Source organism: Melospiza melodia, chromosome 5, assembly GCF_035770615.1.
Source record: "Melospiza melodia melodia isolate bMelMel2 chromosome 5, bMelMel2.pri, whole genome shotgun sequence".
NCBI classification, from domain to species: Eukaryota; Metazoa; Chordata; class Aves; order Passeriformes; family Passerellidae; genus Melospiza; species Melospiza melodia.
In genome coordinates this window covers 42,414,336-42,433,514 of record NC_086198.1, presented here as the reverse complement: position 1 = coordinate 42,433,514, position 19,179 = coordinate 42,414,336, and the positions used below count along the sequence as shown (strand labels likewise).

Sequence of the window (19,179 nt, the reverse complement as noted above, 5' to 3'; positions counted from 1 at the left end):
CATTGTGCTTGTCTTTTAATTTCCCAATTAATTGTGATCTTTGCAGTGGAAAATATATAGTGTCTGTTTGAATTAAGACGCCAGAGGCACGGATGCACTTTCTTAGGAGATGAATTTTTGGTTTGAAAATACAAGCGTTTGCTGTTGTGGTTTTTCCTTTGGTTGGTTCCTAAGTGCCTTTCCTGGGGCTGATGGCACGCTGCTCATGCTCTGCTTTGTTGGTGGACTGTGCACATACCTTGTGCTCGTAGGGCCATATTTAGAAATGTTTTAGGTAGTTCCAACACTTCTATTGCTGCCTTGCTGTATTTCATATATATGCTCAGCCTGTAACACAAGACTTTATAAGATAAGTTATTGTATGCTATATAATGCCATAAATATATGTAGGAATATAAAAACATACATGTAGAAATATAAAATACACTTATGTCTATAAATAATTAGGATTTAAAATAACGCACCAGTTTAAAAGCTTACATATATGTCTGTAGTGATTTCAGGCTGTCTTAAACCATGCTGAGCCACAACTGAGGACAGTCTTTTATACCAGCAGAAAAAAGAAGGACGAAGGAGAGGAAACAACTTGCAGCTTTCCTGGGTCAGGGAGTGCAGAGCTGGACCGGGGCCAAGGCAGCGTAGCTGGAGCAGCGGCATTGGCGTGGCAGGTAGCCAGAGCCTGTCCTGGGTTGGTCACAATTCCAGTGCTTCTTCTTCTTGGGTGGCATTTTGTAAACAAAAAAGGTAGTCAGGAGAGTGCTCAGGGGATTGGAATTTTTCACTAAACCCCAGAAGGAGCAAAAGCAGTTTAGTCTAATGGGAGGTCTCATATTTTGTCATATCACTTTTACTTACTTTTTTTGCTCATTTTTTTCCAGTGAATGCTATTGCAGAAATCAATTTGATTTCCATTTTAACCATGCTCCTGCATAAAGCTGTTTGACAGCAGTGGAATTGCTACTGATTTCAGGTACGCAGAGAAGAGAGATCAGTGGATAAAACCAAATGTTCAGCAGGGGGCTGGAAGAACACATTTCTTCCATATCAGGTTGAACATTTGGGAGAGCACCAGGGTTTGGGGGCTGGTTGGGGGTTTTTTAATGGTTGTTCTTTTACAGCACAAATATTTTAATCTGCTGCCTCCTGGTGGGCTTTGTAATACTGTTTTCTATTTAGGAGTGTTCGAGAAGAGGCTGTTTGTTCTGAGCAAAAGGGAGCCCAGTGCTTTCATTTATTCAATTTTTAATATAAGTAAGGAACACAATATTTCAGGGCCTGAAAATTACCATTTCCTGGGTCTTGAAAATACCCTGTACATACACCTGAGGTAATCAGATTGATTCTGTTTTCCAAAAATGGCCTCCCAGGACACACTGAAGAAAAGTACCATCTCTTAGGGCTGTATATTAAATCCAGAGTTCATTGTGTCTAGATTAACTTCACTGTTTCTTCAGTGAGTTATTAATCCATAGTAATTTATCATCTCCTTGGGCTATTCTCTCAGAAAACAGAATTGCTTCATGCTTCTCAAGGCTTTCCTTTCTTCTTAAATTTGTGCAGTCATACTTTATACATAACCCATCATAAAAAAACACCATTAGTCAAAAAATTAACTGTAGTAATTGAGGAATTGATTCAAATTGCTTCAGGAGTTTCAACTTCTTCGTTCCTTACAGATTATTGGTAAAAGAGAGGAGTGGGTGGACTGGAGTTCAGTGCTGCGAGGTGCAGCTGCTAAAGCTGGTGTTCTTGCAGGGAGAGCCCTGGGCTGACACCCCTGTACAGAGTACAGGGAGGTTGGCTCCTCACAAAAGGGGACACTTAGTAGTTCTGCAGCCCATCCAGGCCTCACAGGAAGGGAAGGCTTCTCTCTCTTCCCCTCCCTCTCTAGCAGAGATGCCTGTGGCTGAGCAGGACAGGTTGTAGGATCTGCTTCCAAGGCAGCGTGCACGTGGAAGGAGGCAGGAATTCTGTGTGCTCACATGCTGCAGAGCAGCAGTGCCAGGGCTGCCTGTTCTAACATATGCTTGTCCAGACCCAGCCCAGGCCAAAGGCACTGCAAACAGTAAGTTTGGAGAAGAGGAGAACATTTAATCAGAGGGTGGGGCAAGAAAATCAGTGCAAAAAAAAGACAAGCTAATAGAAAACAGGATTTCCAAGGCAAAGAGATAGAAGAGCGCTATTTCTGTGTTACAGAAATGTCACATTCTTTCTTCAAAGCGATTTCCAGAACCCAGCTGTTGGGCTGGACCATCTTAGGAACTAATTGGGAATTAGGCCCATATAACCTTTTTCATCACAGTGACCTCTGAGTAGTTAACAAAGTTAAATGGCTAAATGTGGCAAGTAGTTGAGACAGGGCTGCTTCCTTAAAATAGCAAGGGCTGAGTGTGCGTAGCCACCCTCTGAAAAGTTGTGTTAAATTGCAGCACAGCATTTATCAGGAATCTGACACACCTTACTGCAGCCAAGGGCTTTGCTCTTACTTCTGCTATCCTCTGAAGTCAGCCTGTAATGGAAAGGTGATGTTTCATGTCAGGGCAGGACTGACAGCAGTGTCTGTCTGTCACCAAGTCCCCTGCTCACTGTCAGGTAATTCCCAGGAGCCAGCAAGCTGGTGCAGGGGAGAGAGCAGTATTAGTTCATTAATTCACAGCCACTGTGTTGGGAGAGAGCCCATGGCAAACAGAATGGCCCTGGGGAAGTAGAGACTGCTCAGCTCTCTTGCCACTCCTTTTCCCACCCTGCTGAGGCATCCAGGGCTGGCTCTCAGAGAGGGCAGCTGCCCAGGGTGGTGACACTCACAGGACCTTGAGTTACACCAAGGGACCCTGCTAGCAATAGCCAGCTTGAGAGCAGGGGTAAGAGTCTGCCTTGGTGAGCCTTACAGCTCATTAGACAAAGGAATTGCTGAGCATTGGTACCTAAACACAAGTCAAACCCTTAGTGGAGATGTAGAAGAGAGTGCTTCCAAGCACCCACCTCTGTCATGTTAGAGCAAGACGTGAACTGAACTAAACATCATTCAGAGCTGTCATTGTGTCCTGCACACCAAGGAGAGGTAAGTACTGAGTCAGAAGCAAGAGTTCAGTTTAAGGTACCTGGGTAGGTTCCTCCAACACAACGGGCACCTAAACATCTACTCCCTAAATAACAGTGGTGATTTCTGGGGCTTTTTTCTGAACAAAACTTTTTAGAGAGTAAAGCACAAAAGTGGGGTCATGCCAAAATTTGCCTGCTTTGTTCATTGTAGCAAATAGAGTTATGGAAATCTTCATGGATGAATGAAGTTTCTCAAGTGGATACTTCAATTCCAAGCAAGCCTTTTTAAAGAAAAAATTACAAACACAATGAGTAAGTATGTTTGAAAAGTCTTGTTCATATCCCACTATGTTATCAAAATTCTAAATCATCAAGCCACTGGATCGCCCAACCAAGACAGAAACAATCAGAAGTTGTAAAGGTGCACATTTCTTTTTCCAGTGGTTCAAATCAACCCTCCACCAACACAGGAAGACTTATGGAGTTTACCCTTATGGACGTTTGCACTGTCATATGGGTATTTTTTGATTGAAAGTAGGTACTTTTAAGTAATATAATTTAGTAAATGGGAAAGACGATTTAATAAAGTAATTTGGAAATTGGTTGTAAAGGAGATTAGTGACAGATAATATATGTTGTAGGTGAGTAATTGACAGCTTTGTGTTCTTCTCTTGTAGCAGACTCCATGTGAAACCCCCCACAGTCCATAAATCACAAAGTAACAGAATGTTTGGGGTTGGAAGGGACTTCTGTGGATCCTGTAGTCCAGCCCCCTGTTAAGAACAGGTTCATCCTGAGCAGGTTTCACAGGGTGATGTCCAGGCATAGTTGAACATCTCCAAAGGAGACTCCACAGACTGTCTGGACAGCTCCTGCCAGTGCTCTTTCCTTCTCAGAGCTCCTTCCCAGCAGGTCGGGCCCTCACTTGCGTGGGTGCATGGAGTTGTTCTTCCTGAGCTGTCAGACCCCACACTTGCTTTAGTTGGGCTTCTCTGAGTTCTTCTGCTGGCCTGTCCTGCCCTTTTGGAAGACTGGGATGACATTGGCTTTCTTCCATTCCTCCTCTTCTCCATGACCTTTCAAAGACACACCTAATCAAAGATAAATCTAAACATACTGAAAAGTTATTCTAAAAGGATTTTGGATACAGTAGGGCACCTTTACACACAGTAAGAGAGATTGGTAGCATGGCCAGCCTTTTGTTTTGCAGACTTAGTTTCTGATCCTCTGGGTGGCCTTGGGCTGCCTGGAGGATATGGGGTAAATTTGTGCACTTGTGACTGATATGGCAATTCCCATTTCCAGCCTTTGTTGCTATTCTTTGTGCAGGTAATGTTCACATCGTCTCTCTAAACCCTGGAGAACCAGTGGTTTCCAGCGTTCTTTGACAACGAACAAAATTACCTTCTCTTAAAGATTTAAACACTCTCCCTGTAAGTATTTTGAAGAACCTGGGAATATGAACTACTTGCCAGCATCTGAGAGGGTGTTGGCACATCATTGTGGGGTCTGGTTTTGGAGGCACCATTTCAGTCTCCTGTTGGGATCTAAGCACTTTAAATAGTTACATTCTCTGTGATGGAGCCAGATAAGCACAGCAGCAGTAGGCTGATTTTAGGGCCTGAATTTAGATCCACTGACAGGGATCTGGGAGATGTGAGTAGGAGGTTTTGGTCTTTTGCATTCAGGCCAGGAATCTGAGCATGCATTCCTTGTGCAAGGTCAGTGCCATAACTACTGAGTGAATACCTGAGACAGTTCTCGTCCATTTTTTCACTGAAAAATAAGTAGGGAAGGATCTATTTTTTGTTTGGATGCAGTTTTTAAGAAATGGTCAAAATCTGCCTGACAACAGCAGGAAGGATCCCTTTCCCTGTGCATACATCAAGCAAAGGTGCCCCAAAGGTTTAAAAATGTCAAGCACTAATTAACACAAAGCTGAGAGCAAAAAACACTCCAAGTCTCTTTTCTTAAACAAATGGATGTGTTTGAGGATTTCAATATGTGAACAGATAGAAAAACTGAGGCTTAAAAGGTCCTAGGGTTTTGCTGATCCCTGCTTCGCAGTGGGTTTCCAATGCTAGGACCCTGAATTGCACTGGGTGTTCATTCTCTGCTCTGTAGTTGAATGGTGATCTCAGTATTTGTGTCTCACCACGTTCACACCTTTCTATAAACAGCTTCCCAGTTAAGCCCAGCTTTTCACACATGACAAGGCAGAGCTACTTTGCATCCCACGAGTCTTACACTGCCTGCCAAGAGGATGTAAGGGGGATACTTGGGAGAGTGGAAGAGCCAGAGGATAAGGACTCCAGTTTTCATTAAGAGGTCTCAGCAGCTCACGCTACTCCTCTCTGAGGAGGAGTAGCTGGCACAAAGATCCAAACATTTTTATGGCAAGAGGAGACAGCAGGTGGAGGCTTCTCCTCTGTAAGATCCTTTCACTGCTCTGCCAAAACGCCCCTGTGCTGCTCCATGCCCCTCTGTCTGGATGTTTGCCTCTTGCCTTTCATGCTGCTCCTGCCCTGCCTTCCTTCTCTTTCCAACCTTCTCATCTTCCTACCACATGAAACCCCATTTATCTCATTGACAGCAACGTGTGCCGCTCCTTGGAATGAATCATTTACTTGTAGGTCTGAAATTCTACTCCCCCATCCTCTTTTTTTTTTTTTCCATTTCTCTTTTGTGTGTCACTCTTTCATGTGAGACCCGTTCCCAGGATGCAGCAGCAGCTGGAACAATAGGCAGTGTTCCTGGGAGCAGCGTTGCTGTGCCCTGGTGTTTGACTGGGAGCCTTTTAAAAGCATTAGCTAATTACTCCTCTCGGTGTCACTGCCTCCCTACTTTCAGCCTAAGATCCTGGCAGTGTGTCATTTGCCCAAGGCCACAAAGTTATTGGATGGCAGGGGTTTCTAGGTCCAAGGGTGAGTTTCCTTCTCTCAATGACAGTGATTGCAGGCTGCTTGTGAAGGATTTATGGCCAGAATATAAGGAGAGCTCAGGGAGTCTTGAGCTTGCTAGCAGCCCAGCATTAGCCCCAGGGGAGCTCCCTATGAAAAGCCAGGTTCACATCTGTCCTGGCAGCTGGAACTCTGCAGCACTTCTCAAATCTCTAAAAGGCACATCACACTGTTCTGAGGGCAATACTCCAATTGAGGGCAGCAGCCACAGACTGCTGTCCTCACAGAGCAGGAATATCCTGGGAGTACTGAATGTCACACAGTTAATTATATTAGCTAAACCTAGCTTCCTGCATCTGTCAGCACCTCAAAGGTAAGACAGCTGTAAAATATTAGCACTATATTGTCTTTGTACATTCAGAAAAAAGGCAAAGAGGAAAAAAAGTTTAACCACCAGAAATCCTTCCCAGGAAAAAACCCAACCCCAGAGTTACTGGGGTTTCTGTTTTATTTTTGACACTGGTACTGACCTAGAAATGGAGAAAGAACCTGATCTGATGTTTAGATACTAGATGAATCTTTCTGAGCTGGCAGTTAGACAAAGGGAGATTTGAGATGGTGATGAATGATGGAGAAGATGTAACTGCAAGGTTTCAGTTTTACAGTTTGAATGTGGTGCTACAGAGCATACACACACAGCCTGCGACTCAACAAAAGGTCCTGTTATTTATTTTTGCAGGGGTGACTTTTTTGAACCTAAGAGCTGACAAAGGGGTAACAGAAGTTTAATAGCCAGCCCAAGATAGTTCCACTACCTGCACTAGGAGATGGTACCAAAATTACTGGGAGCAACTCCAGGTCCATGAGCAGAAAAAAATCTGTTTTGTTCTTATAATAATAGAATCCCAGAAAGGTTGTGGTTGGAAGTGACCTAGAAGTTCCAACCCCATACCATGGGTAGGTACACCTTCTACTAGACCAGGCTGCTCAGGGCCCCATCCAGCCTGGCCTTGAACACTTCCAGGGATGGGGCAGCCACAGCTTCTCTGGACAACCTGTTCCCAGGTCATTGCTGTGAGATCCTGTCCTTTGGCCCTGGTTACAAAGAAGTCGTGCTCTGTTCTGAGGGCTGAAAACACTCAGTGTGCTGATACAAGAGAGGTGACCAGTCAGGTAAGTGGTGTCCTCAGCTTGTAATGAACTGTGATGGAAAAGGGGAGTTCAGGATTGGAAAAACTTCTGTCCACCACCCATCATTAGCATCTGCTTGCAGAGGCCAGTGTTGGGGGTTTATTACCTTCCAGAACAGGGGGGCTGGATAACAGAGTTCAGGTTTATTCTTTTTGGAGTCAGTTCCCTCCACTTACGTTCTTCTTCCAGGAGGCAGAATTTACCTACACACAACATGAAATAAATCTCTTCAGCTTAGGCTTTCCATCACATTTCAGGGAGCAAGTGCTCCTGTGGGAGCTATGGAAGATAGTTAAGGCCTACTTTATTCCTGCTGCTCCTCAAAGCAAATTTCAAGATGCAAATGGGAAGTAAGCTAAACCAGATTTGGATTTACAATGCAGATATTATTAGGGTCTAAGTCCCTTTGAGATGATTGACAGTTTGAGATGTCCACAGCACAGCTTGTACATCTGCAGTGAGGTCATTTGGGCTATGCACAAATGGCTTTGACCAGAACTGCTCATTTTCATAAAATAATGCAGACTTTATGTTACACTGTGGCAAGAGTCTGATCAGGTGTCCCACCATCACACAGAAATAACCCCACAGGAGTCATTCATCATTTCTGTGACAATTTATTGGAGCACTCACTTGTTATTGTCAGCAGTGACAATAATGATGATGATGGAGAATCTGAGCACAACTTAGAAAAATGCATATTTGTATTTATGAGAAACATTGCTTTTGCTTCACTTCTGCCAGCCAGTCTGTCTCCCCTCAGGAGTCAGTGTAGGTCAGATGAGTGAGGAATGAGATGCCTTTGATTCATAACTCAGGATAACATTTGAGAAGTTTCTGGAATATTTTTACACATGAGCGGCAACTTCTCATGAGAGTTTGGTTTCAGGGAATGAAACAGCAGTTACAGAGAGAGAAAATGGGAATGTGAGGGAGAGAAATATTGTGTATATGTCTTCAATTTCCTCTTTAGACTGTAATTTTCTCCTTTCTCCTTTGCAGTCAAAAAATAAAATGTGAATTTAGTGGCAGGTGAGAGTATAGAGATGTTACAGACACAGCATAGGCTTAGTCATACTCTTCTGCTGCACATATCTTCTTTGAACTGCACTTAACCATGTGAAGGATTTACATCCAGACAAGCAGAGGAAAGCTCCAGAATAACACAGTTTATAGGCATTGCAAATAAAGTAAACCCAGCTTCCATTTGGCAGAAGAAGGCCATTTTCAGACACATGTAATGATACTAGAAGCATTTCTAGTGTAAGTGCATTCTTGATGTGAAAGTCTGACCATTTTTCTCACTCACATATCCTAAAAATCCCACCTGGATGTTTTTCATGGTTGTTTTTCATCTCTATTCCCAGTTTAAGGGTCAGGATTTTTCTGTGACTTGGGCAATGCTTCAGGGTGTGCATGGAATACGTCATGTACAGGCAAACAGCAACCTGCAGGGGAAAAATTCTCGTAATGATGGATGTAACAGTTCAGGCAGCATCTGAAATCATAACAAGTAGATAAAATGCTTGCTGTAATCAGTGGAATGGGGAAGTTAAAGAAGCGCTGAGCATGAGTGGTGTGAAGACTTGGCACAAGCTTAGTACATTAAGGGACTTGGACTCTGATGTAGTTCCTGGTATAAATTTGGAGCTGTACTTGGTGATTTGTAATGAGAAAAAATTTCTGTTGAATGTAATTCAAGTCTGATAGCAAAATGATTCTGAAGATGATTGCAGACATAGGCTAGAGCTTAGAAGTTGTCAGGGATATAGAAGTCCTGTCACTATCAAAGCAGGTCTGAATTCCCATATGCCATTTTACCCGTCTCCTCCCACAGAAGTATTTCCACTTCCTACGGGATGAAGCATTTTGCTGTTTCTGCAACATATTTATTTTTAAGTTTTGTCCCTGCCCAGGGCTCTCTATTCAGCACTGAAATAATGTCTGTCCAGGAGACCAGCCAGAAACCAACCAGGACCATTCAATATTCCAGTGACTTAATGTCCGGAATCTGCAACAGCTTTTCTGGTACCTTTCAATTGTCAGGCAAGGCCATAAATGCCACCCAATAATAAGTGTAATTCAGCGTCTCTGTTGCAAAGACCTCAGAGAAATGGCAATTTCTTTTTCAACATGTTGGAAGTAAATGCACAAAACCTGCTGTACACTATTCAATCGTGATACTCAGATAATAAAATAAGCAAGCTAGGGAAATTTAGTGCAGAAGCAAAGACCTCTAGGCAACAATGTAATATAATACAGAAAAGATATAACTCAATTGGAAATAGCCAGCTGGCACTAATGGCTCATTCGTTTAGACTCATATTTCTGGGCTGTCTGGCTTTTGGTGAGATGGAAGCAAGGAAAATCACGCCTGCCTGCCAACAGCTATCAATAAAAGCACTATTAAGCAGAGCCCTGCAGCTCAGGGGCCACTCCGAACTACCTCAATAACTGGGAATGGTTTGAGGATAGGTCAAGAGGAAGAGATGGTGAAGAACCCAAGCTTTGTCTTCTCATCAGTTTCCTGTGGTACTGAGGTTTGGATAGTGTGCTGGGGGTGGGAATACACCACACCTCACTACACACAGCCACAACAGAGCGCTCTGCTTTGCACACAGCAGAGGCTTTGTCTGTGGCAAGCCTGAACCCACTAAACTGCCTTTTAGGCCCCTTGCTGGGCCTGACAGCTTAGCTTGGAATGACAATGTCAAATCCAGAGCCTTTAGATGTGCTGGAGGAAGGGTGAGAGCTGTGGGAAGCAGTGGGCACTTAGCATCTGGCTGGGAATGGGCTCTAGCACAGGAGTGTGACCCATCTGTCTGGGCATTGCCATTTTGGGATGGAATGCATCCTGCCTGCCTTCCTCCCTCCCCTCTGGGCCTCCTGGACACAGAAACTGGTTTGACTCCTTGATGAGGAACACAGGCTTGGTTTCAATATCCTACTCCACCTGCTGTGATCAAGCCCAGGCCCCATTCATATGCTTGTATTATCCCTTCTTTCCGTTGTTTGCCCTCTGTTTTGTCATCATTCTGCCTCACTTACTTTGCCTCAGTACCCTCCTGAATGAATAATGTGATGACTTTTTCCTGGATGATCCTAGTTGTAGTACATCCATAGCCACACTTGGTACTTCTGATACTGTTACCTCGAGGAAATAATAATAATAATGATGATGATGATGATGATGATGATGATGGCAACAGCAGTGACAAGGCTATTATTACAGAGTGCCTAGGAAAGGGTGGCTGACTGGTTTTGCTGGCAGGTATCCATGGCCCAATGGTTATAGCTGTACACAGGGAGCAGCAGGGCCAGAGGAATTAAGTCACTGAATGTCAGAGTGAATGACCCAAAGCTCTTGGAAGGAAAACACAAGAGAGTGAATATGTCCTGTGGCACCAGTTAGAAATGACTCATAAAGAACCATACACGATACATGAATTTTGGGTTAAAAAGGACCTTAAGGTTCATCTAGTCTAACCCCTCTGCCATGTGTAAGGACACCTCCCACTATCTCAAGTTGCTCCAAGCTTTGTCTAACCTGGCCTTGAACACTTCCAGGGATGGGGCAGCCGCAGCTTCTCTGGGCAGCCTGTGCCAGGACCTCCCCACCTTCACAGGGAACAATTTCTTCCTCATATCCAATCTAAATCTGTTCTCTGTCCATTTGAAGCCATTCCCCCTTGTCCTGTCACTCCATGTCCCTGCCAAAAGCCCTTCTCCAGCTTTCTTGTAGCTGCTTAGCTGCAGTGACTTCACATGTATGGCTTTTTTTCATTATTTTTTATTATTCTCCTTTACCGTTCCAAAGAGTAAACCACACCTGGAGCTGAGTTATTATAGAAGGGTCTGGGTTGGTTCTCTAAAGGTGGTTTAGTCCTGGACATTGGACTGTTAGGTAAGGTGCCAGGTGTTCCTCATTTCCCATCAGGAGAGAGCACAGCTCCCTCATTTCTCTGAGGGTGGTTGGAGGAAGGTGGTCACCCATTCTGTGGGATTTGCTTTGTACTCCTGTGAGAAGAAGCTTTGAGGAATTTGCTGTGGAATTTGGGACGCTTGAGCCTTGGTGAGAAGGAGCAGATTTTCCTGTGAGTGCTCTACAAACCGTGAGACTAGGCCTCATTGTACATTGTGTGGGGATATGGTGCAGCTAAGAGCAGTTTGGGGGACTGGGATGGGTGGGAAAAGGCTGCCAGAAGCTGATGAAGCCCCATGAAAGCTTTTTGAAAAGGTCACATTCTGCTGATCTTAGCTCCTGGTAGGAAAGCAGGCCTTGGGGGAGGCCTCATGTGTGAGGGGGCTGAGGGATCCCTCGTGTGTGAGGAGTTTGGGGGCTCTTGTGTGAGGGGGGGGGGCTCTCATGAGGGTTTGGGGGGCTCTCATGTGTGAGGGGGCTAAGTGGGGGGGGGCATTGCATGTGAGGGGTTTGGGGGGGCTCCCATGTGTTAGGGGGCCCTCACCTGTGAGGGGGCTGAGGGGGGTCTTGGCATGAGGGCTTTGGGGGTCCCTCGCATGTGAGGGCTTTGGGGTGGGCCCTCACCCATGAGGGGGCTGAGGGGGCTCTTGTGTGTGAGGGGTTTGGGGATCCTGTGTGTGTGAGGGGGCTTTGGGGGAGTGGGCGCATTGCGCTTGAGGGATTTGAGGAGCTCCTGTGTGTGAGGGGGCTTTGGGGGGCTCCCCTGTGCGAGGAGGCTCTTGGGCATGAGGGCTTTAGGGGGGGCCCTTCCCCATGAGGGGGCTCTCGAGCGCGAGGGGTTTGGGGAGCCTTTGTGTTTGAGGAGGGCTTGGGCCCTCGTGCATGGGGTTGGGGCCTTGTGTCTTACACAGCAAAGAAAAGAACCTGGAGGTGATCTGCCAGTAAATGTGGCTTGGATTTTTTTGCTTCTTTTTTTTGCTCCTTGTGTGGAGGAGGCTTTAATTTTAAAAGTGTGGTTTCTGCATGGAAAATGGAGTATCAGTTTGCCAGGGGAGCTTCCACCTGTGTTGGTACACAGCTGCTCTTGATATTCAATTGGAGCACATGAGCCTTTGTTTAAATAATGTTTCATATTTTGGGAACTTAGAAGTATGCACAAGTCACAGTGTGAGAGCAGTTTAGTTAAATGTGCTGCTTTATTTTCACTGACTTGGAGTTAAGTTGTCCTTTTGTGGCAAAGGTACTGCTGCTCACGATCCTTTTTTATGAAAATATTGTTTATGAGAGTAATGAATTTTTGTCTTGCTGGGAATTTTACTGGATGTGTGCCAGGACTTTAGTGTTGATGGGTTTTTTGTATGTTCAGCTCTGTCCACACCTTGATAAAATTAACAGAGCTGTTAATTTTGGAGTTTTTTTGTGGTTTTTAAAAGGTGCTGATTAGACTAAGTGTTTGTAGAGCTTAAAGAAATTATGTAAATGTTCTGGTTGCTGTTGATTATTTCCATGTGTTCTTGTTCATCCTGGCCACACTAGAAGGAAACAAGAGCATGAAAAATCTTTCTTTGTTATCATAGTAGTGGCTTACTCTTTATGGAAAATAGCTTTCTACATTAACTTCTGTTTTCTCACAATTTTTAATGGATTGATAAGTGCTGAAATACTTAATGGTATTGGAATGATTATAGAAGTGTGCTGTTTTATGTGAGGTTCACTTAAAACATCTCTCTACTAGCAATGGTATGTCATTCACTGCTATTCTGGTACCACTGTGGAGAGACTGAGCCCCAATTTAGCTCTGACTGAGGTTTTTAACTCATTTTCTCAGATGTGCATGTGACTGAGGTGTGCTTACATGGGTTTCATTATTTGAACAAATATTTGTTCTACCAGTAAACTTAAAGTGCTGGATTGTGGCCTGTTAAAATCCTTGTGCAAGAAGCAGATGAACCATGTTGCAGTTTCCACCACTGAAGTGCTGTGGGAGTTGTGTTTCTCCCTCCATCTGATAAGTAAGTAAAAATATGTTGTGGTTCACATTATGTTTGCCTAATTTCAGCCTTGTAACTGAGAAGAATCTCATATTGTTAAATGATTCATAGACTGCAAGAAAAATGATAATAAGTTATTTGTTAAAAGTTAATGTTAAGCTGTAATCGTGGAGTTTTCACATGTTGGGGATTGTATCCCTTCTCTTTTCTGATTTAATTTCAAATGCTTTGTTTGATAAGAGTCTTGAAATACCAACTGAAAAAAATATGGTACTGATTTTTTAGTTGTATTGATTAGTTAACTGTTCTGATCTTGTTCTAACAAACTCAAAGAAACTAAAAATGTTATTAGAATTGTTGTGATGACCTTGTACTGGAGATGTGATTATCATGTACTGCAGAGGTGTGTGAGGAAAAAGGGGCATTTGACTGAATATCAGTTGAATTTGTACCAGCAAAAGCTGTAGTTATGTAATGCTTGATTTTGCTGGGTTTTTGATGAATTCCTCTGTTTTCATGAAAGATAGATAGCTTTGTGGAAAATGAAATTAATAACTCTGTTCTTTGTCTCCACTGACAATTAGCCTGTAATGTGTATTGCAAAGGGAGAAGTATCAAATCTGTGCAACAGTAAGCTGGTCCACAAACTTTAACTGCAAATGGTTTCTGTGTATTTCTGTTTATGTAACTCTGTATAAGTGCTGTTACTGTTGGAGAAAGGCACAGACAAAGTCTTTGGAATGTATTTTAACGTTACAATCAATGAGGATTTTCTATACAGCATCTCTAAGTCCTGTTTCCCAGGACAGTTGGTGAAACAGTTTAACTGCAGCAGTTTTGGATTGGTATAAAACTTTCTGAAGGGTCAGGTTGGGCTGAGCCCCCAGCCTGTGCCTTACCTTTACAACCTTCTCTGAGTTTGGTCAGCTAAAGCAGAAATAGGAGGGCCAAAACTGTTCACCTTTTCCCCTTTTTTATTTCTTTTAAATGTTCTTTGTTGACCAGAGAACATATCTGTGTGACTATAAATGTATTTTAAAAGGAGAAAACTTCTGGGGAGCTTTGGAGACTAGGAAGAAAATACTAGAAATTTTTAAAAACCCCAAAACTATTGCACAAAAACCTAAACCCCAGAGGGTTTGCAGCCAGTGGTTCTAGACAGATTAGAGCACAGAGTCCTCATGTTCTGGGGCTGCAACCCTGAGAATCAGGTGAAGGATGGGAACATGGGAGCACTCTGAGTATAAATAAATGCATATGTTGTTTAAATTCTAAAATTTAGAATAAGGGATGGGTAGTTTTTTGCCAATAGAGGGGGACTTGACTGCCTTGTCAAAGAAAAACTTGTGGCAGCATTATTGGGGTTTTTTTGTATGAAATAGTGATGGTTTGCTGCACTCTAGTGGTGTTCAGTAGGAGTCTTGTGCAAGTCTCCAAGTTCTGCTCAGAGAAAGTTGAGGGGTTATTTCTGTCTGGCCTCACAAATGGTCAGCCAGCTCTTTTAAGCTGTATTTTAGTGGTTTTCTTCTAGCACTGGAGATAGTCATAGAAACAGGTACTTTCAGATGCTCCTTGTGTGTTTGGGATGACTGGGTGAGGAGGGATTGGGGATTTTGTCCTTACTGCTAGTTGTGACTTAGATCAATACTCAGTGTTATCAGCCCAGTCCTGATTAGCACCAGTGGCTTTTCATTGTACAGCTTACACTGTTGGTGCATGATAAAAAGGGACTGACTCACTATTTGCATTATTTCAAGGAATACTCATTTAGGGGTGTGGGATTCATATTTGTTTAGATCTCCTGCTCTTCAGCCTGATATTGTGCAACTCGGAGTTCAGGCAGCATCACCTGGAGGTGGGAGGACTGGGTGCAGCCTGTGTCATTACCTGGGATGGTCAGCTGGAAAGATTGTACCAGCAACTCGGGGCTGTCCGCGGGAGGGCAGCACCACAGGGTTACAATTGTCCGTCTGGGTTTTTACACTGCGCTCCATGCAGTCCTCGCCCAGCCATCCCACACCTTTCCCGCAGTGCTGGGGGGAGTGCACATGGGAATGAGCGCTTCCAGAACACGGCCACGCTTCCTCCTGCCGGCAGACTTACCTTAAACTTCCGAAGCAACTGCTCTGTCACTTGTCTGCTCCTCATCTGGCTGTGGATCCTTATTTTGGTGTCTGACCCAAAAGCCGGAGTGAAAACTGATGTCTGGGAACAGGAACAGCCACACCACGGCCTGGGCCTGCGGCACACCTCACTGGGCAGGGCTCCCTGTCCCTCAGGTGACAAAGCCAAGCCTAACATTTCCTACCTCGTGGTCGTAGAAGTGGCCGTTGATAGAGAACCTGTGAGTTTCCACTTCTGTCCTGGTGCTGGTGGGGAGCTCGGTCCTCCTGCGCGCGGCCGCGGCATCGCTGCTGCTGCGGGGCACGGTGGCACAGTCGAGCTCCTGCTCCCTCTGGACCTGAGAGTGCGACTTCCATAGCATGGATAACCTGGACAGAAGAGAACCACGCGTCCTGTGCAGCTGCCAGCACCCCCAGAGGAGGGAGGCTCTCAGGGAAGGGCTTCATTTACTGTTTACTATTTATTATTTTTGGGGGGGTGGAGCAGGAAAGGAACGAGGCAGAGGCATACGATGAAGAATAGGCTGCTTGCAGGGGTTGCAGTTTGCTGATTTGCTCCCTTGGGAATGATTTCTTGGATGAAAGCACAGCTCATCGCCACTGGCTGTTCACCAAGTCACCTGCAGAGCCCTAAGCAGCCCTAGGTGGGTGTTTCCCCAGCTTGCAGGGCATGTGACACACAGCAAAGAGATTTCCCTTGGCTGGCAGGGAAGGGCTGATGTGTGTGAGAGGCCTTTTGCACTGTCACAGAACACAGAGTTTTTGGTTAACCTGAGAGCACCGACACTGACTTTTCTCGAGGTCTGGCTGCTCCTCAGTAGATTTCAGTGCCTCCCCACTGATGTGATGGAGGTCATCAAAGTCTCTCCAGTGAGTCATTCCCCTGAAAGACAAAGAGAGTTACCATTGACTGCTCCTCAGTAACTCAGTGGCTGCATTTATCCTGTGCCCAGGGGTCATGTCATACATTCCTATCCCTGCTCAACATACAGACTTCAGCATGGTCATTTTAGTTCAAGTCATAACACAATCATATTAAAATACTGTATGACCAGGGGTCCCAAATGTAACACATCCAATGTAAAACCTGTTGAGTTGAACACCAACCAGGACACAACTTAAACAACTGGCAGTAATTCCTGATCTGTTTTACGCAATATCCTGGATTCATCACACTCAGACTACCAGGCAGGCACACAAAACACACATGTTGTTGTTTAATAGTTACAGGACACAGGTCTGTTACACAGGTTGCACTTGTGCTGTCCAAACCAGCTGTGTAGGAGAGCAGGAAGTTCCATCCAGCCTTTCAGATGTCAATATTTCCATAAATCATTGCCTAAACTCTTCAGCATAAGGTCTTCATCCAGTTACTGCTCTGACTGAGAATAAACCAATTTGTAGTGCAATATTAAAAATAAATTTCATATGTATATGTACATGTATATGTATATGTATACATAAGTACATATGTATTCCCAAGAATACTCAGCTACCCCCAATTTACATGCCAAACAAGATCTTGGTTGTATCTAGGCAGCTTCATGTCCTGGAAACAGGGACTGAGGCCTGGGTTTGGGGGGCAGCAGGCTCATTTGGCCAGTTTTAGGGTCCTGTAATAAATAAATCAGGCATTTTCTTTGGCTCAGAAATGAGGCAAGTCCCACGTTGCTGGCACTTGGAGCCAAGCCCATGTAGGCAGTCTCAGGGCTGTGAAACAGACTCCAGCCCTGTTTGGGGAGTGCGAGTGGGGGCTCATCCGGGCACTTTTAGGCTTTGACCAGAGGGCCCAAATCCTGTATTTAAAATCAGAGAGCCCAAATCCTGCATTTGGGGGCTCAGGGCACACGCCAGACTGGTGAGATGCGGGGGAGCCGGGGGCGGAGCGGGACAGCCCCGGCTGCGGGGTGGGCTCGAGTGTGCAGAGTGGGACTGGGAGCATTTGCACTGCGGGAGTTGCTCCCCTTCCGTTCCTCTCCATGCCCCTCTGTCACCCAGATGCTGTTTGCAAGGAAAAAATTGAAATTATGCCACGGACAAAAGCATTGACAGCAGAACTGGATATACCTGGGCAGTGTGAGCAGTCTGTGGAAGTCAAACCAGTGACCACACAGAGGGATTTTAAATGGGATACTTGCAACTTTCATTTCACAGGAACTCAAATTTTTTTGGCACCTCTTGTTTACATGCTTCCCTGTTGGAAGAGGTCAGTTGGTCTTTTTAATGACCAGATTAACCAGCACAGGGAAAAACAACCAGCATTCCCTGAACACCTCCATCACTTCCATATCCATCTGCAATCAGGGGCCGATGGACAGCAGCGTGCCCTGAACAGGCTCCGAGGTGGGACTGGATGATCCTTGAGGTCCAAACCAAACCGATTTGGAGTTCCATGGACAGTTCCATGAGCTCTCCTCGAGTTTATTTCGTATCCTGTCCTTCCTTCTGCTCCCAGCAGATGGTGCCGCCGGCCTTCCAAAGAGATGGAAGCGTCCTGGGACACGGATCGGCCCTGCCGCTCACGGAGCCGTTTTTAAAACTAAAAGGACAATATTCTGCAATGAGTCCGTGATGAGGATTCCGTGCTGATGTTCCACGGGGAATGGGGGAAGCAGAAAGCGATTCCCTGCAAGTCTCAGTTCCCCGCAAGTCTCACTTCCCTGCGATGTGGATATTTTGTTGCTTCCATGAGTAACACTTGTTCTTCTGAAGCTCATTGGGTTCCAAAGTGAACTCGCCACCTTTTGGGCTTCCAGGCAGAGGGAATGTGAATATAGGGAAGTGATGGGGAGACAGAACTGCAGCAGTGTGTGTGTATGCAGGGAGAGCTGGGGTAGGAATTGTAGACAAAATCCTCTTACCTGGATGCAGGATCCTCTCTTGGTCTGAGGTTTCTCTGTGGCTTTTTAGTGCATCCTGCTCCAGGCCCCCAGTCCAACATCCTGGATTCCGGGATTCCATCTGCTGCGTCACACAGGGTAAAACTGCCCTCACTGCAGTGTCTGTGTGTGGCTGGAGCTTCTCAGCCTCCATGTACAGCACGTGATGATGCCATACAGAGTTGTTATAACTCCACGCTGAGTTATGCTGGAAAAGAATTTGTTGGTTTCAATTGATATTGGGATATTTACTTGTTCTGTCAAATTTAAATGATTTGTTAAAGGATTAATTTTTAAACTGTGCCAGGAATCAAAAGGGGAGTGTAAAAATAGAGAATTTATTCTTATTAAGGAATGATTCCTACGTCCATGAAATCATTAGTTGGAAGCCTGTTCTCCTAGAATCTGTCCTTGGGATGCTGCTTTTCTTTCCAGAAAAACCTGATGCAGAGGCAGGTGAGGCAGAACCTGCCATTTCACCGTTTCAGCTACAGGGGCCACCTGGTTACACCTAGGCCACACAGACTGTTGTTTTGGGTTTTTTTCCCTGAGTTCCTGATGTAAAAACTGGAATCTCTGGAGAGCCATGACCTGAATGCTGGAGCTCAGCAGGTAGGAGCAGAGTCTGGGAGATGCCACTGTGCTGGGAGCACTCGGAGATCTGGGAGAATCTGGATTCTGACGGATGGGGGGTGGCAGGGGTGGCACCTGCAGAGGTAACTGTGACTTCCTGACTCTTGGAATGAGCTTCCCAAGGCCGAGGGATGCCTCAAGCAGAGCAGGGAGGCTCTGCAATGGAACATAGGCCAGAAACTCTTCCAGCCGGGCACCCCCGAAGCCCCGGGCTTGGCGCCTGGCTTTGGGCTGGGCTCTCGGCTCCCTCCTTCCTCCTGTCCCTCCTCCCTGCCTGAGGCAGGAGCCGCAGGGCTGCGGGAGCGGGGGCTGCAGCCTCGCCTCGCTACTGCCTGCGGAGCCAGCGGCGGCGGCGGAGCGGAAAGCGGGGTAGGTACCCGGGGGGATCGGGCTGGGGCTGCCTTCCCCCGGGCAGGGCTGCTCCTGCCTCCCTGCTGCAGCTGGGAGCTGGGGAAAACCGCGGGAGCTCGGCGAGCAACAGGTCTGTGTGTGTGAGAG

General features: G+C 45.5%; 1 long non-coding RNA gene across 1 annotated transcript; it reads left to right on the top strand.

Moving 5' to 3' along the window:
• Nucleotides 1-4,402: 4,402 nt before the first annotated feature.
• On the top strand, nt 4,403-18,887 carry LOC134419047 (uncharacterized). Its single transcript, XR_010027950.1, has 4 exons — nt 4,403-4,475; nt 7,008-7,115; nt 12,949-13,067; nt 18,484-18,887. It is a non-coding gene; the product is annotated as an uncharacterized LOC134419047 (long non-coding RNA).
• Nucleotides 18,888-19,179: the final 292 nt, after the last annotated feature.